Source organism: Salminus brasiliensis, chromosome 1 (assembly GCF_030463535.1).
Source record: "Salminus brasiliensis chromosome 1, fSalBra1.hap2, whole genome shotgun sequence".
In the NCBI taxonomy this organism is placed as follows: domain Eukaryota; kingdom Metazoa; phylum Chordata; class Actinopteri; order Characiformes; family Bryconidae; genus Salminus; species Salminus brasiliensis.
The window spans coordinates 70282597-70307271 of NC_132878.1; the positions used below are offsets into that span (position 1 = coordinate 70282597).

Genomic DNA, 24675 nt, shown 5'->3' on the forward strand with positions numbered 1-24675 from the left:
CTAACTAATCACTTGTGTAAATGTCTTAGGACTTTGAGTTAACCGTATCAAATGCATTATAGCCGAAAAGCAAGCAGCTAGGGTCAGGATGGCAGAGCGGTCTAAGGCGCTGCGTTCAGGTCGCAGTCTCCCCTGGAGGCGTGGGTTTGAATCCCACTTCTGACATGCAATTTTGATCAGTAGAAATATCACTTCAGCTTGTTTCCGCTTCCATGCTGCCCAGTTTTCCTGAGTGGCTAACTAAGCACATCCTTAAATGTTATTGGATATTTACATCACAAGTTCCTGAGTGAAATAACCCCGTCATTGTAACCTGGACTCCGACATCTGTCTGTCAGGATGGCGCTGCCGTAAGTGTGCATTGTTTCCGGGAGGTTTGGCTTTAAATTCCTCATCTGACATACTTTGCTGATAGTTTAAAAGCTAGGATTTGCTTGGGAGGGCAACCCTCAGGGCAAGCTTAGCATGATTGTTAATTGGCTAACTAATCACTTGTGTAAATGTCTTAGGACTTTGAGTTAACCGTATCAAATGCATTATAGCTGAAAAGCAAGTAGCTAGGGTCAGGATGGCCGAGCGGTCTAAGGCGCTGCGTTCAGGTCGCAGTCTCCCCTGGAGGCGTGGGTTGGAATCCCACTTCTGACATGCAATTTTGATCAGCAGAAATATCACTTCAGCTTCGGCCGCTACCATGCTACGCAGTTTTCCTAAGTGGCTAAGTAAGCACTTCTTTAAATGTTAATGGATATTTACATTACAAGTTTCTGAGTGAAATAACCCCGTCATTGTAACCTGGACTCCGACATCTGTCTGTCAGGATGGCGCTGCCGTGAGTGTGCATTGTTTCTGGGAGGTTTGGCTTTAAATTCCTCATCTGACATGCTTTGCTGATAGGTTAAAAGCTAGGATTTGCTTGGGAGGGCACCCCTCAGGGCAAGCTTAGCATGTTTGTTAATTGGCTAACTAATCACTTGTGTAAATGTCTTAGGACTTTGAGTTAACCGTATCAAATGCATTATAGCCGAAAAGCAAGTAGCTAGGGTCAGGATGGCCGAGCGGTCTAAGGCGCTGCGTTCAGGTCGCAGTCTCCCCTGGAGGCGTGAGTTCGAATCCCACTTCTGACATGCAATTTTGATCAGTAGAAATATCACTTCAGCTTGTTTCCGCTTCCATGCTGCCCAGTTTTCCTGAGTGGCTAACTAAGCACATCCTTAAATGTTATTGGATATTTACATTACAAGTTCCTGAGTGAAATAACCCCGTCATTGTAACCTGGACTCCGACATCTGTCTGTCAGGATGGCGCTGCCGTAAGTGTGCATTGTTTCCGGGAGGTTTGGCTTTAAATTCCTCATCTGACATACTTTGCTGATAGTTTAAAAGCTAGGATTTGCTTGGGAGGGCAACCCTCAGGGCAAGCTTAGCATGATTGTTAATTGGCTAACTAATCACTTGTATAAATGTCTTAGGACTTTGAGTTGACCGTATCAAATGCATTGTTGCCGAAAAGCTAGTAGCTAGGGTCAGGATGGCCGCGCGTTCTAAGGCGCTGCGTTCAGGTCGCAGTCTCCCCTGGAGGCGTGGGTTCGAATCCCGCTTCTGACATGCAATTTTGATCAGCAGAAATATCACTTCAGCTTCGGCCGCTACCATGCTACGCAGTTTTCCTAAGTGGCTAAGTAAGCACTTCTTTAAATGTTATTGGATATTTACATTACAAGTTTCTGAGTGAAATAACCCCGTCATTGTAACCTGGACTCCGACATCTGTCTGTCAGGATGGCGCTGCCGTGAGTGTGCATTGTTTCCGGGAGGTTTGGCTTTAAATTCCTCATCTGACATGCTTTGCTGATAGGTTAAAAGCTAGGATTTGCTTGGGAGGGCACCCCTCAGGGCAAGCTTAGCATGTTTGTTAATTGGCTAACTAATCACTTGTGTAAATGTCTTAGGACTTTGAGTTAACCGTATCAAATGCATTATAGCCGAAAAGCAAGCAGCTAGGGTCAGGATGGCAGAGCGGTCTAAGGCGCTGCGTTCAGGTCGCAGTCTCCCCTGGAGGCGTGGGTTCGAATCCCACTTCTGACATGCAATTTTGATCAGTAGAAATATCACTTCAGCTTGTTTCCGCTTCCATGCTGCCCAGTTTTCCTGAGTGGCTAACTAAGCACATCCTTAAATGTTATTGGATATTTACATCACAAGTTTCTGAGTGAAATAACCCCGTCATTGTAACCTGGACTCCGACATCTGTCTGTCAGGATGGCGCTGCCGTGAGTGTGCATTGTTTCCGGGAGGTTTGGCTTTAAATTCCTCATCTGACATGCTTTGCTGATAGGTTAAAAGCTAGGATTTGCTTGGGAGGGCACCCATCAGGGCAAGCTTAGCATGTTTGTTAATTGGCTAACTAATCACTTGTGTAAATGTCTTAGGACTTTGAGTTAACCGTATCAAATGCATTATAGCCGAAAAGCAAGTAGCTAGGGTCAGGATGGCCGAGCGGTCTAAGGCGCTGCGTTCAGGTCGCAGTCTCCCCTGGAGGCGTGGGTTGGAATCCCACTTCTGACATGCAATTTTGATCAGCAGAAATATCACTTCAGCTTCGGCCGCTACCATGCTACGCAGTTTTCCTAAGTGGCTAAGTAAGCACTTCTTTAAATGTTAATGGATATTTACATTACAAGTTTCTGAGTGAAATAACCCCGTCATTGTAACCTGGACTCCGACATCTGTCTGTCAGGATGGCGCTGCCGTGAGTGTGCATTGTTTCTGGGAGGTTTGGCTTTAAATTCCTCATCTGACATGCTTTGCTGATAGGTTAAAAGCTAGGATTTGCTTGGGAGGGCACCCCTCAGGGCAAGCTTAGCATGTTTGTTAATTGGCTAACTAATCACTTGTGTAAATGTCTTAGGACTTTGAGTTAACCGTATCAAATGCATTATAGCCGAAAAGCAAGTAGCTAGGGTCAGGATGGCCGAGCGGTCTAAGGCGCTGCGTTCAGGTCGCAGTCTCCCCTGGAGGCGTGGGTTCGAATCCCACTTCTGACATGCAATTTTGATCAGTAGAAATATCACTTCAGCTTGTTTCCGCTTCCATGCTGCCCAGTTTTCCTGAGTGGCTAACTAAGCACATCCTTAAATGTTATTGGATATTTACATTACAAGTTCCTGAGTGAAATAACCCCGTCATTGTAACCTGGACTCCGACATCTGTCTGTCAGGATGGCGCTGCCGTAAGTGTGCATTGTTTCCGGGAGGTTTGGCTTTAAATTCCTCATCTGACATACTTTGCTGATAGTTTAAAAGCTAGGATTTGCTTGGGAGGGCAACCCTCAGGGCAAGCTTAGCATGATTGTTAATTGGCTAACTAATCACTTGTATAAATGTCTTAGGACTTTGAGTTGACCGTATCAAATGCATTGTTGCCGAAAAGCTAGTAGCTAGGGTCAGGATGGCCGCGCGTTCTAAGGCGCTGCGTTCAGGTCGCAGTCTCCCCTGGAGGCGTGGGTTCGAATCCCGCTTCTGACATGCAATTTTGATCAGCAGAAATATCACTTCAGCTTCGGCCGCTACCATGCTACGCAGTTTTCCTAAGTGGCTAAGTAAGCACTTCTTTAAATGTTATTGGATATTTACATTACAAGTTTCTGAGTGAAATAACCCCGTCATTGTAACCTGGACTCCGACATCTGTCTGTCAGGATGGCGCTGCCGTGAGTGTGCATTGTTTCCGGGAGGTTTGGCTTTAAATTCCTCATCTGACATGCTTTGCTGATAGGTTAAAAGCTAGGATTTGCTTGGGAGGGCACCCCTCAGGGCAAGCTTAGCATGTTTGTTAATTGGCTAACTAATCACTTGTGTAAATGTCTTAGGACTTTGAGTTAACCGTATCAAATGCATTATAGCCGAAAAGCAAGCAGCTAGGGTCAGGATGGCAGAGTGGTCTAAGGCGCTGCGTTCAGGTCGCAGTCTCCCCTGGAGGCGTGGGTTCGAATCCCACTTCTGACATGCAATTTTGATCAGTAGAAATATCACTTCAGCTTGTTTCCGCTTCCATGCTGCCCAGTTTTCCTGAGTGGCTAACTAAGCACATCCTTAAATGTTATTGGATATTTACATCACAAGTTCCTGAGTGAAATAACCCCGTCATTGTAACCTGGACTCCGACATCTGTCTGTCAGGATGGCGCTGCCGTAAGTGTGCATTGTTTCCGGGAGGTTTGGCTTTAAATTCCTCATCTGACATACTTTGCTGATAGTTTAAAAGCTAGGATTTGCTTGGGAGGGCAACCCTCAGGGCAAGCTTAGCATGATTGTTAATTGGCTAACTAATCACTTGTATAAATGTCTTAGGACTTTGAGTTGACCGTATCAAATGCATTGTTGCCAAAAAGCTAGTAGCTAGGGTCAGAATGGCTGAGCGGTCTAAGGCGCTGCGTTCAGGTCGCAGTCTCCCCTGGAGGCGTGGGTTCCAATCCCACTTCTGACATGCAATTTTGATCAGCAGAAATATCACTTCAGCTTCGGCCGCTACCATGCTACGCAGTTTTCCTAAGTGGCTAAGTAAGCACTTCTTTAAATGTTAATGGATATTTACATTACAAGTTTCTGAGTGAAATAACCCCGTCATTGTAACCTGGACTCCGACATCTGTCTGTCAGGATGGCGCTGCCGTGAGTGTGCATTGTTTCCGGGAGGTTTGGCTTTAAATTCCTCATCTGACATGCTTTGCTGATAGGTTAAAAGCTAGGATTTGCTTGGGAGGGCACCCCTCAGGGCAAGCTTAGCATGTTTGTTAATTGGCTAACTAATCACTTGTGTAAATGTCTTAGGACTTTGAGTTAACCGTATCAAATGCATTATAGCCGAAAAACAAGTAGCTAGGGTCAGGATGGCCGAGCGGTCTAAGGCGCTGCGTTCAGGTCGCAGTCTCCCCTGGAGGCGTGGGTTCGAATCCCACTTCTGACATGCAATTTTGATCAGCAGAAATATCACTTCAGCTTCGGCCGCTACCATGCTACGCAGTTTTCCTAAGTGGCTAAGTAAGCACTTCTTTAAATGTTATTGGATATTTACATTACAAGTTTCTGAGTGAAATAACCCCGTCATTGTAACCTGGACTCCGACATCTGTCTGTCAGGATGGCGCTGCCGTGAGTGTGCATTGTTTCCGGGAGGTTTGGCTTTAAATTCCTCATCTGACATGCTTTGCTGATAGGTTAAAAGCTAGGATTTGCTTGGGAGGGCACCCATCAGGGCAAGCTTAGCATGTTTGTTAATTGGCTAACTAATCACTTGTTTAAATGTCTTAGGACTTTGAGTTAACCGTATCAAATGCATTATAGCCGAGAAGCAAGTAGCTAGGGTCAGGATGGCCGAGCGGTCTAAGGCGCTGCGTTCAGGTCGCAGTCTCCCCTGGAGGCGTGGGTTCGAATCCCACTTCTGACATGCAATTTTGATCAGTAGAAATATCACTTCAGCTTGGTTCCGCTTCCATGCTGCCCAGTTTTCCTGAGTGGCTAACTAAGCACATCCTTAAATGTTATTGGATATTTACATTACAAGTTCCTGAGTGAAATAACCCCGTCATTGTAACCTGGACTCCGACATCTGTCTGTCAGGATGGCGCTGCCGTAAGTGTGCATTGTTTCCGGGAGGTTTGGCTTTAAATTCCTCATCTGACATACTTTGCTGATAGTTTAAAAGCTAGGATTTGCTTGGGAGGGCAACCCTCAGGGCAAGCTTAGCATGATTGTTAATTGGCTAACTAATCACTTGTATAAATGTCTTAGGACTTTGAGTTGACCGTATCAAATGCATTGTTGCCGAAAAGCTAGTAGCTAGGGTCAGGATGGCCGCGCGGTCTAAGGCGCTGCGTTCAGGTCGCAGTCTCCCCTGGAGGCGTGGGTTCGAATCCCGCTTCTGACATGCAATTTTGATCAGCAGAAATATCACTTCAGCTTCGGCCGCTACCATGCTACGCAGTTTTCCTAAGTGGCTAAGTAAGCACTTCTTTAAATGTTATTGGATATTTACATTACAAGTTTCTGAGTGAAATAACCCCGTCATTGTAACCTGGACTCCGACATCTGTCTGTCAGGATGGCGCTGCCGTGAGTGTGCATTGTTTCCGGGAGGTTTGGCTTTAAATTCCTCATCTGACATGCTTTGCTGATAGGTTAAAAGCTAGGATTTGCTTGGGAGGGCACCCCTCAGGGCAAGCTTAGCATGTTTGTTAATTGGCTAACTAATCACTTGTGTAAATGTCTTAGGACTTTGAGTTAACCGTATCAAATGCATTATAGCCGAAAAGCAAGCAGCTGGGGTCAGGATGGCAGAGCGGTCTAAGGCGCTGCGTTCAGGTCGCAGTCTCCCCTGGAGGCGTGGGTTCGAATCCCACTTCTGACATGCAATTTTGATCAGTAGAAATATCACTTCAGCTTGTTTCCGCTTCCATGCTGCCCAGTTTTCCTGAGTGGCTAACTAAGCACATCCTTAAATGTTATTGGATATTTACATTACAAGTTCCTGAGTGAAATAACCCCGTCATTGTAACCTGGACTCCGACATCTGTCTGTCAGGATGGCGCTGCCGTAAGTGTGCATTGTTTCCGGGAGGTTTGGCTTTAAATTCCTCATCTGACATACTTTGCTGATAGTTTAAAAGCTAGGATTTGCTTGGGAGGGCAACCCTCAGGGCAAGCTTAGCATGATTGTTAATTGGCTAACTAATCACTTGTATAAATGTCTTAGGACTTTGAGTTGACCGTATCAAATGCATTGTTGCCGAAAAGCTAGCAGCTAGGGTCAGGATGGCCGCGCGGTCTAAGGCGCTGCGTTCAGGTCGCAGTCTCCCCTGGAGGCGTGGGTTCGAATCCCGCTTCTGACATGCAATTTTGATCAGCAGAAATATCACTTCAGCTTCGGCCGCTACCATGCTACGCAGTTTTCCTAAGTGGCTAAGTAAGCACTTCTTTAAATGTTAATGGATATTTACATTACAAGTTTCTGAGTGAAATAACCCCGTCATTGTAACCTGGACTCCGACATCTGTCTGTCAGGATGGCGCTGCCGTGAGTGTGCATTGTTTCCGGGAGGTTTGGCTTTAAATTCCTCATCTGACATGCTTTGCTGATAGGTTAAAAGCTAGGATTTGCTTGGGAGGGCACCCATCAGGGCAAGCTTAGCATGTTTGTTAATTGGCTAACTAATCACTTGTTTAAATGTCTTAGGACTTTGAGTTAACCGTATCAAATGCATTATAGCCGAGAAGCAAGTAGCTAGGGTCAGGATGGCCGAGCGGTCTAAGGCGCTGCGTTCAGGTCGCAGTCTCCCCTGGAGGCGTGGGTTCGAATCCCACTTCTGACATGCAATTTTGATCAGTAGAAATATCACTTCAGCTTGGTTCCGCTTCCATGCTGCCCAGTTTTCCTGAGTGGCTAACTAAGCACATCCTTAAATGTTATTGGATATTTACATTACAAGTTCCTGAGTGAAATAACCCCGTCATTGTAACCTGGACTCCGACATCTGTCTGTCAGGATGGCGCTGCCGTAAGTGTGCATTGTTTCCGGGAGGTTTGGCTTTAAATTCCTCATCTGACATACTTTGCTGATAGGTTAAAAGCTAGGATTTGCTTGGGAGGGCAACCCTCAGGGCAAGCTTAGCATGTTTGTCAATTGGCTAACTAATCACTTGTATAAATGTCTTAGGACTTTGAGTTAACCGTATCAAATGCATTATAGCCGAAAAGCAAGTAGCTAGGGTCAGGGTGGCCGAGCGGTCTAAGGCGCTGCGTTCAGGTCGCAGTCTCCCCTGGAGGCGTGGGTTCGAATCCCACTTCTGACATGCAATTTTGATCAGCAGAAATATCACTTCAGCTTCGGCCGCTACCATGCTACGCAGTTTTCCTAAGTGGCTAAGTAAGCACTTCTTTAAATGTTAATGGATATTTACATTACAAGTTTCTGAGTGAAATAACCCCGTCATTGTAACCTGGACTCCGACATCTGTCTGTCAGGATGGCGCTGCCGTGAGTGTGCATTGTTTCCGGGAGGTTTGGCTTTAAATTCCTCATCTGACATGCTTTGCTGATAGGTTAAAAGCTAGGATTTGCTTGGGAGGGCACCCATCAGGGCAAGCTTAGCATGTTTGTTAATTGGCTAACTAATCACTTGTTTAAATGTCTTAGGACTTTGAGTTAACCGTATCAAATGCATTATAGCCGAGAAGCAAGTAGCTAGGGTCAGGATGGCCGAGCGGTCTAAGGCGCTGCGTTCAGGTCGCAGTCTCCCCTGGAGGCGTGGGTTCGAATCCCGCTTCTGACATGCAATTTTGATCAGCAGAAATATCACTTCAGCTTCGGCCGCTACCATGCTACGCAGTTTTCCTAAGTGGCTAAGTAAGCACTTCTTTAAATGTTATTGGATATTTACATTACAAGTTTCTGAGTGAAATAACCCCGTCATTGTAACCTGGACTCCGACATCTGTCTGTCAGGATGGCGCTGCCGTGAGTGTGCATTGTTTCCGGGAGGTTTGGCTTTAAATTCCTCATCTGACATGCTTTGCTGATAGGTTAAAAGCTAGGATTTGCTTGGGAGGGCACCCCTCAGGGCAAGCTTAGCATGTTTGTTAATTGGCTAACTAATCACTTGTGTAAATGTCTTAGGACTTTGAGTTAACCGTATCAAATGCATTATAGCCGAAAAGCAAGTAGCTAGGGTCAGGATGGCCGAGCGGTCTAAGGCGCTGCGTTCAGGTCGCAGTCTCCCCTGGAGGCGTGGGTTCGAATCCCACTTCTGACATGCAATTTTGATAAGTAGAAATATCACTTCAGCTTGTTTCCGCTTCCATGCTGCCCAGTTTTCCTGAGTGGCTAACTAAGCACATCCTTAAATGTTATTGGATATTTACATCACAAGTTCCTGAGTGAAATAACCCCGTCATTGTAACCTGGACTCCGACATCTGTCTGTCAGGATGGCGCTGCCGTAAGTGTGCATTGTTTCCGGGAGGTTTGGCTTTAAATTCCTCATCTGACATACTTTGCTGATAGTTTAAAAGCTAGGATTTGCTTGGGAGGGCAACCCTCAGGGCAAGCTTAGCATGATTGTTAATTGGCTAACTAATCACTTGTATAAATGTCTTAGGACTTTGAGTTGACCGTATCAAATGCATTGTTGCCGAAAAGCTAGTAGCTAGGGTCAGGATGGCCGCGCGGTCTAAGGCGCTGCGTTCAGGTCGCAGTCTCCCCTGGAGGCGTGGGTTCGAATCCCGCTTCTGACATGCAATTTTGATCAGCAGAAATATCACTTCAGCTTCGGCCGCTACCATGCTACGCAGTTTTCCTAAGTGGCTAAGTAAGCACTTCTTTACATGTTATTGGATATTTACATTACAAGTTTCTGAGTGAAATAACCCCGTCATTGTAACCTGGACTCCGACATCTGTCTGTCAGGATGGCGCTGCCGTGAGTGTGCATTGTTTCCGGGAGGTTTGGCTTTAAATTCCTCATCTGACATGCTTTGCTGATAGGTTAAAAGCTAGGATTTGCTTGGGAGGGCACCCCTCAGGGCAAGCTTAGCATGTTTGTTAATTGGCTAACTAATCACTTGTGTAAATGTCTTAGGACTTTGAGTTAACCGTATCAAATGCATTATAGCCGAAAAGCAAGTAGCTAGGGTCAGGATGGCCGAGCGGTCTAAGGCGCTGCGTTCAGGTCGCAGTCTCCCCTGGAGGCGTGGGTTCGAATCCCACTTCTGACATGCAATTTTGATCAGTAGAAATATCACTTCAGCTTGTTTCCGCTTCCATGCTGCCCAGTTTTCCTGAGTGGCTAACTAAGCACATCCTTAAATGTTATTGGATATTTACATTACAAGTTCCTGAGTGAAATAACCCCGTCATTGTAACCTGGACTCCGACATCTGTCTGTCAGGATGGCGCTGCCGTAAGTGTGCATTGTTTCCGGGAGGTTTGGCTTTAAATTCCTCATCTGACATACTTTGCTGATAGTTTAAAAGCTAGGATTTGCTTGGGAGGGCAACCCTCAGGGCAAGCTTAGCATGATTGTTAATTGGCTAACTAATCACTTGTATAAATGTCTTAGGACTTTGAGTTGACCGTATCAAATGCATTGTTGCCGAAAAGCTAGTAGCTAGGGTCAGGATGGCCGCGCGGTCTAAGGCGCTGCGTTCAGGTCGCAGTCTCCCCTGGAGGCGTGGGTTCGAATCCCGCTTCTGACATGCAATTTTGATCAGCAGAAATATCACTTCAGCTTCGGCCGCTACCATGCTACGCAGTTTTCCTAAGTGGCTAAGTAAGCACTTCTTTACATGTTATTGGATATTTACATTACAAGTTTCTGAGTGAAATAACCCCGTCATTGTAACCTGGACTCCGACATCTGTCTGTCAGGATGGCGCTGCCGTGAGTGTGCATTGTTTCCGGGAGGTTTGGCTTTAAATTCCTCATCTGACATGCTTTGCTGATAGGTTAAAAGCTAGGATTTGCTTGGGAGGGCACCCATCAGGGCAAGCTTAGCATGTTTGTTAATTGGCTAACTAATCACTTGTTTAAATGTCTTAGGACTTTGAGTTAACCGTATCAAATGCATTATAGCCGAGAAGCAAGTAGCTAGGGTCAGGATGGCCGAGCGGTCTAAGGCCCTGCGTTCAGGTCGCAGTCTCCCCTGGAGGCGTGGGTTCGAATCCCACTTCTGACATGCAATTTTGATCAGTAGAAATATCACTTCAGCTTGGTTCCGCTTCCATGCTGCCCAGTTTTCCTGAGTGGCTAACTAAGCACATCCTTAAATGTTATTGGATATTTACATTACAAGTTCCTGAGTGAAATAACCCCGTCATTGTAACCTGGACTCCGACATCTGTCTGTCAGGATGGCGCTGCCGTAAGTGTGCATTGTTTCCGGGAGGTTTGGCTTTAAATTCCTCATCTGACATACTTTGCTGATAGGTTAAAAGCTAGGATTTGCTTGGGAGGGCAACCCTCAGGGCAAGCTTAGCATGTTTGTCAATTGGCTAACTAATCACTTGTATAAATGTCTTAGGACTTTGAGTTAACCGTATCAAATGCATTATAGCCGAAAAGCAAGTAGCTAGGGTCAGGGTGGCCGAGCGGTCTAAGGTGCTGCGTTCAGATTGCAGTCTCTCCTAGAGGCGTGGGTTCGAATCCCACTTCTGACATGCAATTTTGATCAGCAGAAATATCACTTCAGCTTGGGCCGCTACCATGCTACGCAGTTTTCCTAAGTGGCTAAGTAAGCACTTCTTTAAATGTTATTGGATATTTACATTACAAGTTTCTGAGTGAAATAACCCAGTCATTGTAACCTGGACTCTGACATCTGTCTGTCAGGATGGCGCTGCCATAAGTGTGCATTGTTTCCGGGAGGTTTGGCTTTAAATTCCTCATCTGACATACTTTGCTGATAGTTTAAAAGCTAGGATTTGCTTGGGAGGGCAACCCTCAGGGCAAGCTTAGCATGATTGTTAATTGGCTAACTAATCACTTGTATAAATGTCTTAGGACTTTGAGTTGACCGTATCAAATGCATTGTTGCCGAAAAGCTAGTAGGTAGGGTCAGGATGGCCGAGCGGTCTAAGGCGCTGCGTTCAGGTCGCAGTCTCCCCTGGAGGCGTGGGTTCGAATCCCACTTCTGACATGCAATTTTGATCAGCAGAAATATCACTTCAGCTTCGGCCGCTACCATGCTACGCAGTTTTCCTAAGTGGCTAAGTAAGCACTTCTTTAAATGTTATTGGATATTTACATTACAAGTTTCTGAGTGAAATAACCCCGTCATTGTAACCTGGACTCCGACATCTGTCTGTCAGGATGGCGCTGCCGTGAGTGTGCATTGTTTCCGGGAGGTTTGGCTTTAAATTCCTCATCTGACATGCTTTGCTGATAGGTTAAAAGCTAGGATTTGCTTGGGAGGGCACCCCTCAGGGCAAGCTTAGCATGTTTGTTAATTGGCTAACTAATCACTTGTGTAAATGTCTTAGGACTTTGAGTTAACCGTATCAAATGCATTATAGCCGAAAAGCAAGTAGCTAGGGTCAGGATGGCCGAGCGGTCTAAGGCGCTGCGTTCAGGTCGCAGTCTCCCCTGGAGGCGTGGGTTCGAATCCCACTTCTGACATGCAATTTTGATCAGTAGAAATATCACTTCAGCTTGTTTCCGCTTCCATGCTGCCCAGTTTTCCTGAGTGGCTAACTAAGCACATCCTTAAATGTTATTGGATATTTACATTACAAGTTCCTGAGTGAAATAACCCCGTCATTGTAACCTGGACTCCGACATCTGTCTATCAGGATGGCGCTGCCGTAAGTGTGCATTGTTTCCGGGAGGTTTGGCTTTAAATTCCTCATCTGACATACTTTGCTGATAGTTTAAAAGCTAGGATTTGCTTGGGAGGGCAACCCTCAGGGCAAGCTTAGCATGATTGTTAATTGGCTAACTAATCACTTGTATAAATGTCTTAGGACTTTGAGTTGACCGTATCAAATGCATTGTTGCCGAAAAGCAAGTAGCTAGGGTCAGGATGGCCGCGCGGTCTAAGGCGCTGCGTTCAGGTCGCAGTCTCCCCTGGAGGCGTGGGTTCGAATCCAGCTTCTGACATGCAATTTTGATCAGCAGAAATATCACTTCAGCTTCGGCCGCTACCATGCTACGCAGTTTTCCTAAGTGGCTAACTAAGCACATCCTTAAATGTTATTGGATATTTACATTACAAGTTTCTGAGTGAAATAACCCCGTCATTGTAACCTGGACTCCGACATCTGTCTGTCAGGATGGCGCTGCCGTGAGTGTGCATTGTTTCCGGGAGGTTTGGCTTTAAATTCCTCATCTGACATGCTTTGCTGATAGGTTAAAAGCTAGGATTTGCTTGGGAGGGCACCCCTCAGGGCAAGCTTAGCATGTTTGTTAATTGGCTAACTAATCACTTGTGTAAATGTCTTAGGACTTTGAGTTAACCGTATCAAATGCATTATAGCCGAAAAGCAAGCAGCTAGGCTCAGGATGGCAGAGCGGTCTAAGGCACTGCGTTCAGGTCGCAGTCTCCCCTGGAGGTGTGGGTTCGAATCCCACTTCTGACATGCAATTTTGATCAGTAGAAATATCACTTCAGCTTGTTTCCGCTTCCATGCTGCCCAGTTTTCCTGAGTGGCTAACTAAGCACATCCTTAAATGTTATTGGATATTTACATCACAAGTTCCTGAGTGAAATAACCCCGTCATTGTAACCTGGACTCCGACATCTGTCTGTCAGGATGGCGCTGCCGTAAGTGTGCATTGTTTCCGGGAGGTTTGGCTTTAAATTCCTCATCTGACATACTTTGCTGATAGTTTAAAAGCTAGGATTTGCTTGGGAGGGCAACCCTCAGGGCAAGCTTAGCATGATTGTTAATTGGCTAACTAATCACTTGTATAAATGTCTTAGGACTTTGAGTTGACCGTATCAAATGCATTGTTGCCGAAAAGCTAGTAGCTAGGGTCAGGATGGCCGCGCGGTCTAAGGCGCTGCGTTCAGGTCGCAGTCTCCCCTGGAGGCGTGGGTTCGAATCCCGCTTCTGACATGCAATTTTGATCAGCAGAAATATCACTTCAGCTTCGGCCGCTACCATGCTACGCAGTTTTCCTAAGTGGCTAAGTAAGCACTTCTTTACATGTTATTGGATATTTACATTACAAGTTTCTGAGTGAAATAACCCCGTCATTGTAACCTGGACTCCGACATCTGTCTGTCAGGATGGCGCTGCCGTGAGTGTGCATTGTTTCCGGGAGGTTTGGCTTTAAATTCCTCATCTGACATGCTTTGCTGATAGGTTAAAAGCTAGGATTTGCTTGGGAGGGCACCCCTCAGGGCAAGCTTAGCATGTTTGTTAATTGGCTAACTAATCACTTGTGTAAATGTCTTAGGACTTTGAGTTAACCGTATCAAATGCATTATAGCCGAAAAGCAAGTAGCTAGGGTCAGGATGGCCGAGCGGTCTAAGGCGCTGCGTTCAGGTCGCAGTCTCCCCTGGAGGCGTGGGTTCGAATCCCACTTCTGACATGCAATTTTGATCAGTAGAAATATCACTTCAGCTTGTTTCCGCTTCCATGCTGCCCAGTTTTCCTGAGTGGCTAACTAAGCACATCCTTAAATGTTATTGGATATTTACATTACAAGTTCCTGAGTGAAATAACCCCGTCATTGTAACCTGGACTCCGACATCTGTCTGTCAGGATGGCGCTGCCGTAAGTGTGCATTGTTTCCGGGAGGTTTGGCTTTAAATTCCTCATCTGACATACTTTGCTGATAGTTTAAAAGCTAGGATTTGCTTGGGAGGGCAACCCTCAGGGCAAGCTTAGCATGATTGTTAATTGGCTAACTAATCACTTGTATAAATGTCTTAGGACTTTGAGTTGACCGTATCAAATGCATTGTTGCCGAAAAGCTAGTAGCTAGGGTCAGGATGGCCGCGCGGTCTAAGGCGCTGCGTTCAGGTCGCAGTCTCCCCTGGAGGCGTGGGTTCGAATCCCGCTTCTGACATGCAATTTTGATCAGCAGAAATATCACTTCAGCTTCGGCCGCTACCATGCTACGCAGTTTTCCTAAGTGGCTAAGTAAGCACTTCTTTACATGTTATTGGATATTTACATTACAAGTTTCTGAGTGAAATAACCCCGTCATTGTAACCTGGACTCCGACATCTGTCTGTCAGGATGGCGCTGCCGTGAGTGTGCATTGTTTCCGGGAGGTTTGGCTTTAAATTCCTCATCTGACATGCTTTGCTGATAGGTTAAAAGCTAGGATTTGCTTGGGAGGGCACCCATCAGGGCAAGCTTAGCATGTTTGTTAATTGGCTAACTAATCACTTGTTTAAATGTCTTAGGACTTTGAGTTAACCGTATCAAATGCATTATAGCCGAGAAGCAAGTAGCTAGGGTCAGGATGGCCGAGCGGTCTAAGGCCCTGCGTTCAGGTCGCAGTCTCCCCTGGAGGCGTGGGTTCGAATCCCACTTCTGACATGCAATTTTGATCAGTAGAAATATCACTTCAGCTTGGTTCCGCTTCCATGCTGCCCAGTTTTCCTGAGTGGCTAACTAAGCACATCCTTAAATGTTATTGGATATTTACATTACAAGTTCCTGAGTGAAATAACCCCGTCATTGTAACCTGGACTCCGACATCTGTCTGTCAGGATGGCGCTGCCGTAAGTGTGCATTGTTTCCGGGAGGTTTGGCTTTAAATTCCTCATCTGACATACTTTGCTGATAGGTTAAAAGCTAGGATTTGCTTGGGAGGGCAACCCTCAGGGCAAGCTTAGCATGTTTGTCAATTGGCTAACTAATCACTTGTATAAATGTCTTAGGACTTTGAGTTAACCGTATCAAATGCATTATAGCCGAAAAGCAAGTAGCTAGGGTCAGGGTGGCCGAGCGGTCTAAGGTGCTGCGTTCAGATTGCAGTCTCTCCTAGAGGCGTGGGTTCGAATCCCACTTCTGACATGCAATTTTGATCAGCAGAAATATCACTTCAGCTTGGGCCGCTACCATGCTACGCAGTTTTCCTAAGTGGCTAAGTAAGCACTTCTTTAAATGTTATTGGATATTTACATTACAAGTTTCTGAGTGAAATAACCCAGTCATTGTAACCTGGACTCTGACATCTGTCTGTCAGGATGGCGCTGCCATAAGTGTGCATTGTTTCCGGGAGGTTTGGCTTTAAATTCCTCATCTGACATACTTTGCTGATAGTTTAAAAGCTAGGATTTGCTTGGGAGGGCAACCCTCAGGGCAAGCTTAGCATGATTGTTAATTGGCTAACTAATCACTTGTATAAATGTCTTAGGACTTTGAGTTGACCGTATCAAATGCATTGTTGCCGAAAAGCTAGTAGGTAGGGTCAGGATGGCCGAGCGGTCTAAGGCGCTGCGTTCAGGTCGCAGTCTCCCCTGGAGGCGTGGGTTCGAATCCCACTTCTGACATGCAATTTTGATCAGCAGAAATATCACTTCAGCTTCGGCCGCTACCATGCTACGCAGTTTTCCTAAGTGGCTAAGTAAGCACTTCTTTAAATGTTATTGGATATTTACATTACAAGTTTCTGAGTGAAATAACCCCGTCATTGTAACCTGGACTCCGACATCTGTCTGTCAGGATGGCGCTGCCGTGAGTGTGCATTGTTTCCGGGAGGTTTGGCTTTAAATTCCTCATCTGACATGCTTTGCTGATAGGTTAAAAGCTAGGATTTGCTTGGGAGGGCACCCCTCAGGGCAAGCTTAGCATGTTTGTTAATTGGCTAACTAATCACTTGTGTAAATGTCTTAGGACTTTGAGTTAACCGTATCAAATGCATTATAGCCGAAAAGCAAGTAGCTAGGGTCAGGATGGCCGAGCGGTCTAAGGCGCTGCGTTCAGGTCGCAGTCTCCCCTGGAGGCGTGGGTTCGAATCCCACTTCTGACATGCAATTTTGATCAGTAGAAATATCACTTCAGCTTGTTTCCGCTTCCATGCTGCCCAGTTTTCCTGAGTGGCTAACTAAGCACATCCTTAAATGTTATTGGATATTTACATTACAAGTTCCTGAGTGAAATAACCCCGTCATTGTAACCTGGACTCCGACATCTGTCTATCAGGATGGCGCTGCCGTAAGTGTGCATTGTTTCCGGGAGGTTTGGCTTTAAATTCCTCATCTGACATACTTTGCTGATAGTTTAAAAGCTAGGATTTGCTTGGGAGGGCAACCCTCAGGGCAAGCTTAGCATGATTGTTAATTGGCTAACTAATCACTTGTATAAATGTCTTAGGACTTTGAGTTGACCGTATCAAATGCATTGTTGCCGAAAAGCAAGTAGCTAGGGTCAGGATGGCCGCGCGGTCTAAGGCGCTGCGTTCAGGTCGCAGTCTCCCCTGGAGGCGTGGGTTCGAATCCAGCTTCTGACATGCAATTTTGATCAGCAGAAATATCACTTCAGCTTCGGCCGCTACCATGCTACGCAGTTTTCCTAAGTGGCTAACTAAGCACATCCTTAAATGTTATTGGATATTTACATTACAAGTTTCTGAGTGAAATAACCCCGTCATTGTAACCTGGACTCCGACATCTGTCTGTCAGGATGGCGCTGCCGTGAGTGTGCATTGTTTCCGGGAGGTTTGGCTTTAAATTCCTCATCTGACATGCTTTGCTGATAGGTTAAAAGCTAGGATTTGCTTGGGAGGGCACCCCTCAGGGCAAGCTTAGCATGTTTGTTAATTGGCTAACTAATCACTTGTGTAAATGTCTTAGGACTTTGAGTTAACCGTATCAAATGCATTATAGCCGAAAAGCAAGCAGCTAGGCTCAGGATGGCAGAGCGGTCTAAGGCACTGCGTTCAGGTCGCAGTCTCCCCTGGAGGTGTGGGTTCGAATCCCACTTCTGACATGCAATTTTGATCAGTAGAAATATCACTTCAGCTTGTTTCCGCTTCCATGCTGCCCAGTTTTCCTGAGTGGCTAACTAAGCACATCCTTAAATGTTATTGGATATTTACATCACAAGTTCCTGAGTGAAATAACCCCGTCATTGTAACCTGGACTCCGACATCTGTCTGTCAGGATGGCGCTGCCGTAAGTGTGCATTGTTTCCGGGAGGTTTGGCTTTAAATTCCTCATCTGACATACTTTGCTGATAGTTTAAAAGCTAGGATTTGCTTGGGAGGGCAACCCTCAGGGCAAGCTTAGCATGATTGTTAATTGGCTAACTAATCACTTGTATAAATGTCTTAGGACTTTGAGTTGACCGTATCAAATGCATTGTTGCCGAAAAGCTAGTAGCTAGGGTCAGGATGGCCGAGCGGTCTAAGGCGCTGCGTTCAGGTCGCAGTCTCCCCTGGAGGCGCGGGTTCGAATCCCACTTCTGACATGCAATTTTGATCAGCAGAAATATCACTTCAGCTTCGGCCGCTACCATGCTACGCAGTTTTCCTAAGTGGCTAAGTAAGCACTTCTTTAAATGTTAATGGATATTTACATTACAAGTTTCTGAGTGAAATAACCCCGTCATTGTAACCTGGACTCCGACATCTGTCTGTCAGGATGGCGCTGCCGTGAGTGTGCATTGTTTCCGGGAGGTTTGGCTTTAAATTCCTCATCTGACATGCTTTGCTGATAGGTTAAAAGCTAGGATTTGCTTGGGAGGGCACCCATCAGGGCAAGCTTAGCATGTTTGTTAATTGGCTAACTAATCACTTGTTTAAATGTCTTAGGACTTTGAGTTAACCGTATCAAATGCATTATAGCCGAGAAGCAAGTAGCTAGGGTCAGAATGGCCGAGCGGTCTAAGGTGCTGCGTTCAGGTCGCAGTCTCCCTTGGAGGCGTGGGTTCGAATCCCACTTCTGACATGCAATTTTGATCAGCAGAAATATCACTTCAGCTTCGGCCGCTACCATGCTACGCAGTTTTCCTAAGTGGCTAAGTAAGCACTTCTTTAAATGTTATTGGATATTTACATTACAAGTTTCTGAGTGAAATAACCCCGTCATTGTAACCTGGACTCCGACATCTGTCTGTCAGGATGGCGCTGCCGTGAGTGTGCATTGTTTCCGGGAGGTTTGGCTTTAAATTCCTCATCTGACATGCTTTGCTGATAGGTTAAAAGCTAGGATTTGCTTGGGAGGGCACCCCTCAGGGCAAGCTTAGCATGTTTGTTAATTGGCTAACTAATCACTTGTGTAAATGTCTTAGGACTTTGAGTTAACCGTATCAAATGCATTATAGCCGAAAAGCAAGTAGCTAGGGTCAGGATGGCCGAGCGGTCTAAGGTGCTGCGTTCAGGTCGCAGTCTCCCCTGGAGGCGTGGGTTCGAATCCCACTTCTGACATGCAATTTTGATCAGTAGAAATATCACTTCAGCTTGTTTCCGCTTCCATGCTGCCCAGTTTTCCTGAGTGGCTAACTAAGCACATCCTTAAATGTTATTGGATATTTACATTACAAGTTCCTGAGTGAAATAACCCCGTCATTGTAACCTTGACTCCGACATCTGTCTGTCAGGATGGCGCTGCCGTAAGTGTGCATTGTTTCCGGGAGGTTTGGCTTTAAATTCCTCATCTGACATACTTTGCTGATAGGTTAAAAGCTAGGATTTGCTTGGGAGGGCAACCCTCAGGGCAAGCTTAGCATGATTGTTAATTGGCTAACTAATCACTTGTGTAAATGTCTTAGGACTTTGAGTTAACCGTATCAAATGCATTATAGCCGAAAAGCAAGCAGCTAGGGTCAGGATGGCAGAGCGGTCTAAGGCGCTGCGTTCAGGTCGCAGTCTCCCCTGGAGGCGTGGGTTCGAATCCCACTTCTGACATGCAATTTTGATCAGTAGAAATATCACTTCAGCTTGTTTCCGCTTCCATGCTGCCCAGTTTTCCTGAGTGGCTAACTAAGCACATCCTTAAATGTTATTGGATATTTACATCACAAGTTCCTGAGTGAAATAACCCCGTCATTGTAACCTGGACTCCGACATCTGTCTGTCAGGATGGCGCTGCCGTAAGTGTGCATTGTTTCCGGGAGGTTTGGCTTTAAATTCCTCATCTGACATACTTTGCTGATAGGTTAAAAGCTAGGATTTGCTTGGGAGGGCAACCCTCAGGGCAAGCTTAGCATGTTTGTCAATTGGCTAACTAATCACTTGTATAAATGTCTTAGGACTTTGAGTTAACCGTATCAAATGCATTATAGCCGAAAAGCAAGTAGCTAGGGTCAGGGTGGCCGAGCGGTCTAAGGTGCTGCGTTCAGATTGCAGTCTCTCCTGGAGGCGTGGGTTCGAATCCCACTTCTGACATGCAATTTTGATCAGCAGAAATATCACTTCAGCTTGGGCCGCTACCATGCTACGCAGTTTTCCTAAGTGGCTAAGTAAGCACTTCTTTAAATGTTATTGGATATTTACATTACAAGTTTCTGAGTGAAATAACCCAGTCATTGTAACCTGGACTCTGACATCTGTCTGTCAGGATGGCGCTGCCGTAAGTGTGCATTGTTTCCGGGAGGTTTGGCTTTAAATTCCTCATCTGACATACTTTGCTGATAGTTTAAAAGCTAGGATTTGCTTGGGAGGGCAACCCTCAGGGCAAGCTTAGCATGATTGTTAATTGGCTAACTAATCACTTGTATAAATGTCTTAGGACTTTGAGTTGACCGTATCAAATGCATTGTTGCCGAAAAGCTAGTAGCTAGGGTCAGGATGGCCGAGCGGTCTAAGGCGCTGCGTTCAGGTCACAGTCTCCCCTGGAGGCGTGGGTTCGTATCCCTCTTCTGACATGCAATTTTGATCAGCAGAAATATCACTTCAGCTTCGGCCGCTACCATGCTACGCAGTTTTCCTAAGTGGCTAAGTAAGCACTTCTTTAAATGTTATTGGATATTTACATTACAAGTTTCTGAGTGAAATAACCCCGTCATTGTAACCTGGACTCCGACATCTGTCTGTCAGGATGGCGCTGCCGTGAGTGTGCATTGTTTCCGGGAGGTTTGGCTTTAAATTCCTCATCTGACATGCTTTGCTGATAGGTTAAAAGCTAGGATTTGCTTGGGAGGGCACCCCTCAGGGCAAGCTTAGCATGTTTGTTAATTGGCTAACTAATCACTTGTGTAAATGTCTTAGGACTTTGAGTTAACCGTATCAAATGCATTATAGCCGAAAAGCAAGTAGCTAGGGTCAGGATGGCCGAGCGGTCTAAGGCGCTGCGTTCAGGTCGCAGTCTCCCCTGGCGGCGTGGGTTCGAATCCCACTTCTGACATGCAATTTTGATCAGTAGAAATATCACTTCAGCTTGGTTCCGCTTCCATGCTGCCCAGTTTTCCTGAGTGGCTAACTAAGCACATCCTTAAATGTTATTGGATATTTACATTGCAAGTTCCTGAGTGAAATAACCCCGTCATTGTAACCTGGACTCCGACATCTGTCTGTCAGGATGGCGCTGCCGTAAGTGTGCATTGTTTCCGGGAGGTTTGGCTTTAAATTCCTCATCTGACATACTTTGCTGATAGGTTAAAAGCTAGGATTTGCTTGGGAGGGCAACCCTCAGGGCAAGGTTAGCATGTTTGTCAATTGGCTAACTAATCACTTGTATAAATGTCTTAGGACTTTGAGTTAACCGTATCAAATGCATTATAGCCGAAAAGCAAGTAGCTAGGGTCAGGGTGGCCGAGCGGTCTAAGGTGCTGCGTTCAGATTGCAGTCTCTCCTGGAGGCGTGGGTTCGAATCCCACTTCTGACATGCAATTTTGATCAGCAGAAATATCACTTCAGCTTGGGCCGCTACCATGCTACGCAGTTTTCCTAATTGGCTAAGTAAGCACTTCTTTAAATGTTATTGGATATTTACATTACAAGTTTCTGAGTGAAATAACCCAGTCATTGTAACCTGGACTCTGACATCTGTCTGTCAGGATGGCGCTGCCGTAAGTGTGCATTGTTTCCGGGAGGTTTGGCTTTAAATTCCTCATCTGACATACTTTGCTGATAGTTTAAAAGCTAGGATTTGCTTGGGAGGGCAACCCTCAGGGCAAGCTTAGCATGATTGTTAATTGGCTAACTAATCACTTGTATAAATGTCTTAGGACTTTGAGTTGACCGTATCAAATGCATTGTTGCCGAAAAGCTGGTAGCTAGGGTCAGGATGGCCGAGCGGTCTAAGGCGCTGCGTTCAGGTCGCAGTCTCTCCTGGAGGCGTGGGTTCGAATCCCACTTCTGACATGCAATTTTGATCAGCAGAAATATCACTTCAGCTTCGGCCGCTACCATGCTACGCAGTTTTCCTAAGTGGCTAAGTAAGCACTTCTTTAAATGTTATTGGATATTTACATTACAAGTTTCTGAGTGAAATAACCCCGTCATTGTAACCTGGACTCCGACATCTGTCTGTCAGGATGGCGCTGCCGTGAGTGTGCATTGTTTCCGGGAGGTTTGGCTTTAAATTCCTCATCTGACATGCTTTGCTGATAGGTTAAAAGCTAGGATTTGCTTGGGAGGGCACCCCTCAGGGCAAGCTTAGCATGTTTGTTAATTGGCTAACTAATCACTTGTGTAAATGTCTTAGGACTTTGAGTTAACCGTATCAAATGCATTATAGCCGAAAAGCAAATAGCTAGGGGCAGGATGGCCGAGCGGTCTAAGGCGCTGCGTTCAGGTCGCAGTCTCCCCTGGAGGCGTGGGTTCGAATCCCACTTCTGACATGCAATTTTGATCAGTAGAAATATCACTTCAGCTTGTTTCTGCTTCCATGCTGCCCAGTTTTCCTGAGTGGCTAACTAAGCACATCCTTAAATGTTATTGGATATTTACATTACAAGTTCCTGAGTGAAATAACCCCGTCATTGTAACCTGGACTCCGACATCTGTCTGTCAGGATGGCGCTGCCGTAAGTGTGCATTGTTTCCGGGAGGTTTGGCTTTAAATTCCTCATCTGACATACTTTGCTGATAGTTTAAAAGCTAGGATTTGCTTGGGAGGGCAACCCTCAGGGCAAGCTTAGCATGATTGTTAATTGGCTAACTAATCACTTGTATAAATGTCTTAGGACTTTGAGTTAACCGTATCAAATGCATTATAGCCGAAAAGCAAGTAGCTAGGGTCAGGGTGGCCGAGCGGTCTAAGGTGCTGCGTTCAGATTGCAGTCTCTCCTGGAGGCGTGGGTTCGAATCCCACTTCTGACATGCAATTTTGATCAGCAGAAATATCACTTCAGCTTGGGCCGCTACCATGCTACGCAGTTTTCCTAATTGGCTAAGTAAGCACTTCTTTAAATGTTATTGGATATTTACATTACAAGTTTCTGAGTGAAATAACCCAGTCATTGTAACCTGGACTCTGACATCTGTCTGTCAGGATGGCGCTGCCGTGAGTGTGCATTGTTTCCGGGAGGTTTGGCTTTAAATTCCTCATCTGACATGCTTTGCTGATAGGTTAAAAGCTAGGATTTGCTTGGGAGGGCACCCCTCAGGGCAAGCTTAGCATGTTTGTTAATTGGCTAACTAATCACTTGTGTAAATGTCTTAGGACTTTGAGTTAACCGTATCAAATGCATTATAGCCGAAAAGTAAATAGCTAGGGTCAGGATGGCCGAGCGGTCTAAGGCGCTGCGTTCAGGTCGCAGTCTCCCCTGGAGGCGTGGGTTCGAATCCCACTTCTGACATGCAATTTTGATCAGTAGAAATATCACTTCAGCTTGTTTCCGCTTCCATGCTGCCCAGTTTTCCTGAGTGGCTAACTAAGCACATCCTTAAATGTTATTGGATATTTACATTACAAGTTCCTGAGTGAAATAACCCCGTCATTGTAACCTGGACTCCGACATCTGTCTGTCAGGATGGCGCTGCCGTAAGTGTGCATTGTTTCCGGGAGGTTTGGCTTTAAATTCCTCATCTGACATACTTTGCTGATAGTTTAAAAGCTAGGATTTGCTTGGGAGGGCAACCCTCAGGGCAAGCTTAGCATGATTGTTAATTGGCTAACTAATCACTTGTATAAATGTCTTAGGACTTTGAGTTAACCGTATCAAATGCATTATAGCCGAAAAGCAAGTAGCTAGGGTCAGGGTGGCCGAGCGGTCTAAGGTGCTGAGTTCAGATTGCAGTCTCCCCTGGAGGCGTGGGTTAGAATCCCACTTCTGACATGCAATTTTGATCAGCAGAAATATCACTTCAGCTTCGGCCGCTACCATGCTACGCAGTTTTCCTAAGTGGCTAAGTAAGCACTTCTTTAAATGTTAATGGATATTTACATTACAAGTTTCTGAGTGAAATAACCCCGTCATTGTAACCTGGACTCCGACATCTGTCTGTCAGGATGGCGCTGCCGTGAGTGTGCATTGTTTCCGGGAGGTTTGGCTTTAAATTCCTCATCTGACATGCTTTGCTGATAGGTTAAAAGCTAGGATTTGCTTGGGAGGGCACCCCTCAGGGCAAGCTTAGCATGTTTGTTAATTGGCTAACTAATCACTTGTGTAAATGTCTTAGGACTTTGAGTTAACCGTATGAAATGCATTATAGCCGAGAAGCAAGTAGCTAGGGTCAGGATGGCCGAGCGGTCTAAGGCGCTGCGTTCAGGTCGCAGTCTCCCCTGGAGGCGTGGGTTCGAATCCCACTTCTGACATGCAATTTTGATCAGTAGAAATATCACTTCAGCTTGGTTCCGCTTCCATGCTGCCCAGTTTTCCTGAGTGGCTAACTAAGCACATCCTTAAATGTTATTGGATATTTACATTGCAAGTTCCTGAGTGAAATAACCCCGTCATTGTAACCTGGACTCCGACATCTGTCTGTCAGGATGGCGCTGCCGTAAGTGTGCATTGTTTCCGGGAGGTTTGGCTTTAAATTCCTCATCTGACATACTTTGCTGATAGGTTAAAAGCTAGGATTTGCTTGGGAGGGCAACCCTCAGGGCAAGCTTAGCATGTTTGTCAATTGGCTAACTAATCACTTGTATAAATGTCTTAGGACTTTGAGTTAACCGTATCAAATGCATTATAGCCGAAAAGCAGGTAGCTAGGGTCAGGGTGGCCGAGCGGTCTAAGGTGCTGCGTTCAGATTGCAGTCTCTCCTGGAGGCGTGGGTTCGAATCCCACTTCTGACATGCAATTTTGATCAGCAGAAATATCACTTCAGCTTGGGCCGCTACCATGCTACGCAGT

The 24675-nt window shown here is 45.8% G+C and overlaps 25 non-coding genes across 25 annotated transcripts; all 25 read left to right on the plus strand.

Moving 5' to 3' along the window:
• Positions 1-2000: 2000 nt before the first annotated feature.
• Positions 2001-2083, plus strand: trnal-cag (transfer RNA leucine (anticodon CAG)). The gene has a single exon. It is a non-coding gene; the product is annotated as a tRNA-Leu (tRNA).
• Positions 2084-2959: 876 nt separating this feature from the next.
• On the plus strand, positions 2960-3042 carry trnal-cag (transfer RNA leucine (anticodon CAG)). Its single transcript has one exon. It is a non-coding gene; the product is annotated as a tRNA-Leu (tRNA).
• An 876-nt stretch (positions 3043-3918) lies between these two features.
• Positions 3919-4001, plus strand: trnal-cag (transfer RNA leucine (anticodon CAG)). Its single transcript has one exon. It is a non-coding gene; the product is annotated as a tRNA-Leu (tRNA).
• Positions 4002-4877: 876 nt separating this feature from the next.
• Positions 4878-4960, plus strand: trnal-cag (transfer RNA leucine (anticodon CAG)). The gene has a single exon. It is a non-coding gene; the product is annotated as a tRNA-Leu (tRNA).
• A 396-nt stretch (positions 4961-5356) lies between these two features.
• Positions 5357-5439, plus strand: trnal-cag (transfer RNA leucine (anticodon CAG)). The gene has a single exon. It is a non-coding gene; the product is annotated as a tRNA-Leu (tRNA).
• An 876-nt stretch (positions 5440-6315) lies between these two features.
• On the plus strand, positions 6316-6398 carry trnal-cag (transfer RNA leucine (anticodon CAG)). The gene has a single exon. It is a non-coding gene; the product is annotated as a tRNA-Leu (tRNA).
• An 876-nt stretch (positions 6399-7274) lies between these two features.
• On the plus strand, positions 7275-7357 carry trnal-cag (transfer RNA leucine (anticodon CAG)). The gene has a single exon. It is a non-coding gene; the product is annotated as a tRNA-Leu (tRNA).
• A 397-nt stretch (positions 7358-7754) lies between these two features.
• On the plus strand, positions 7755-7837 carry trnal-cag (transfer RNA leucine (anticodon CAG)). The gene has a single exon. It is a non-coding gene; the product is annotated as a tRNA-Leu (tRNA).
• A 396-nt stretch (positions 7838-8233) lies between these two features.
• Positions 8234-8316, plus strand: trnal-cag (transfer RNA leucine (anticodon CAG)). The gene has a single exon. It is a non-coding gene; the product is annotated as a tRNA-Leu (tRNA).
• Positions 8317-8712: 396 nt separating this feature from the next.
• Positions 8713-8795, plus strand: trnal-cag (transfer RNA leucine (anticodon CAG)). The gene has a single exon. It is a non-coding gene; the product is annotated as a tRNA-Leu (tRNA).
• Positions 8796-9671: 876 nt separating this feature from the next.
• On the plus strand, positions 9672-9754 carry trnal-cag (transfer RNA leucine (anticodon CAG)). Its single transcript has one exon. It is a non-coding gene; the product is annotated as a tRNA-Leu (tRNA).
• Positions 9755-10630: 876 nt separating this feature from the next.
• trnal-cag (transfer RNA leucine (anticodon CAG)) lies at positions 10631-10713 on the plus strand. The gene has a single exon. It is a non-coding gene; the product is annotated as a tRNA-Leu (tRNA).
• Positions 10714-11589: 876 nt separating this feature from the next.
• trnal-cag (transfer RNA leucine (anticodon CAG)) lies at positions 11590-11672 on the plus strand. Its single transcript has one exon. It is a non-coding gene; the product is annotated as a tRNA-Leu (tRNA).
• Positions 11673-12068: 396 nt separating this feature from the next.
• On the plus strand, positions 12069-12151 carry trnal-cag (transfer RNA leucine (anticodon CAG)). Its single transcript has one exon. It is a non-coding gene; the product is annotated as a tRNA-Leu (tRNA).
• Positions 12152-13986: 1835 nt separating this feature from the next.
• Positions 13987-14069, plus strand: trnal-cag (transfer RNA leucine (anticodon CAG)). The gene has a single exon. It is a non-coding gene; the product is annotated as a tRNA-Leu (tRNA).
• Positions 14070-14945: 876 nt separating this feature from the next.
• On the plus strand, positions 14946-15028 carry trnal-cag (transfer RNA leucine (anticodon CAG)). Its single transcript has one exon. It is a non-coding gene; the product is annotated as a tRNA-Leu (tRNA).
• Positions 15029-15904: 876 nt separating this feature from the next.
• Positions 15905-15987, plus strand: trnal-cag (transfer RNA leucine (anticodon CAG)). The gene has a single exon. It is a non-coding gene; the product is annotated as a tRNA-Leu (tRNA).
• Positions 15988-16383: 396 nt separating this feature from the next.
• trnal-cag (transfer RNA leucine (anticodon CAG)) lies at positions 16384-16466 on the plus strand. The gene has a single exon. It is a non-coding gene; the product is annotated as a tRNA-Leu (tRNA).
• Positions 16467-18301: 1835 nt separating this feature from the next.
• On the plus strand, positions 18302-18384 carry trnal-cag (transfer RNA leucine (anticodon CAG)). Its single transcript has one exon. It is a non-coding gene; the product is annotated as a tRNA-Leu (tRNA).
• Positions 18385-18780: 396 nt separating this feature from the next.
• On the plus strand, positions 18781-18863 carry trnal-cag (transfer RNA leucine (anticodon CAG)). Its single transcript has one exon. It is a non-coding gene; the product is annotated as a tRNA-Leu (tRNA).
• Positions 18864-19260: 397 nt separating this feature from the next.
• Positions 19261-19343, plus strand: trnal-cag (transfer RNA leucine (anticodon CAG)). Its single transcript has one exon. It is a non-coding gene; the product is annotated as a tRNA-Leu (tRNA).
• A 2314-nt stretch (positions 19344-21657) lies between these two features.
• Positions 21658-21740, plus strand: trnal-cag (transfer RNA leucine (anticodon CAG)). Its single transcript has one exon. It is a non-coding gene; the product is annotated as a tRNA-Leu (tRNA).
• A 396-nt stretch (positions 21741-22136) lies between these two features.
• On the plus strand, positions 22137-22219 carry trnal-cag (transfer RNA leucine (anticodon CAG)). The gene has a single exon. It is a non-coding gene; the product is annotated as a tRNA-Leu (tRNA).
• An 876-nt stretch (positions 22220-23095) lies between these two features.
• Positions 23096-23178, plus strand: trnal-cag (transfer RNA leucine (anticodon CAG)). Its single transcript has one exon. It is a non-coding gene; the product is annotated as a tRNA-Leu (tRNA).
• Positions 23179-24054: 876 nt separating this feature from the next.
• trnal-cag (transfer RNA leucine (anticodon CAG)) lies at positions 24055-24137 on the plus strand. Its single transcript has one exon. It is a non-coding gene; the product is annotated as a tRNA-Leu (tRNA).
• The last annotated feature ends 538 nt before the right edge of the window (positions 24138-24675 follow it).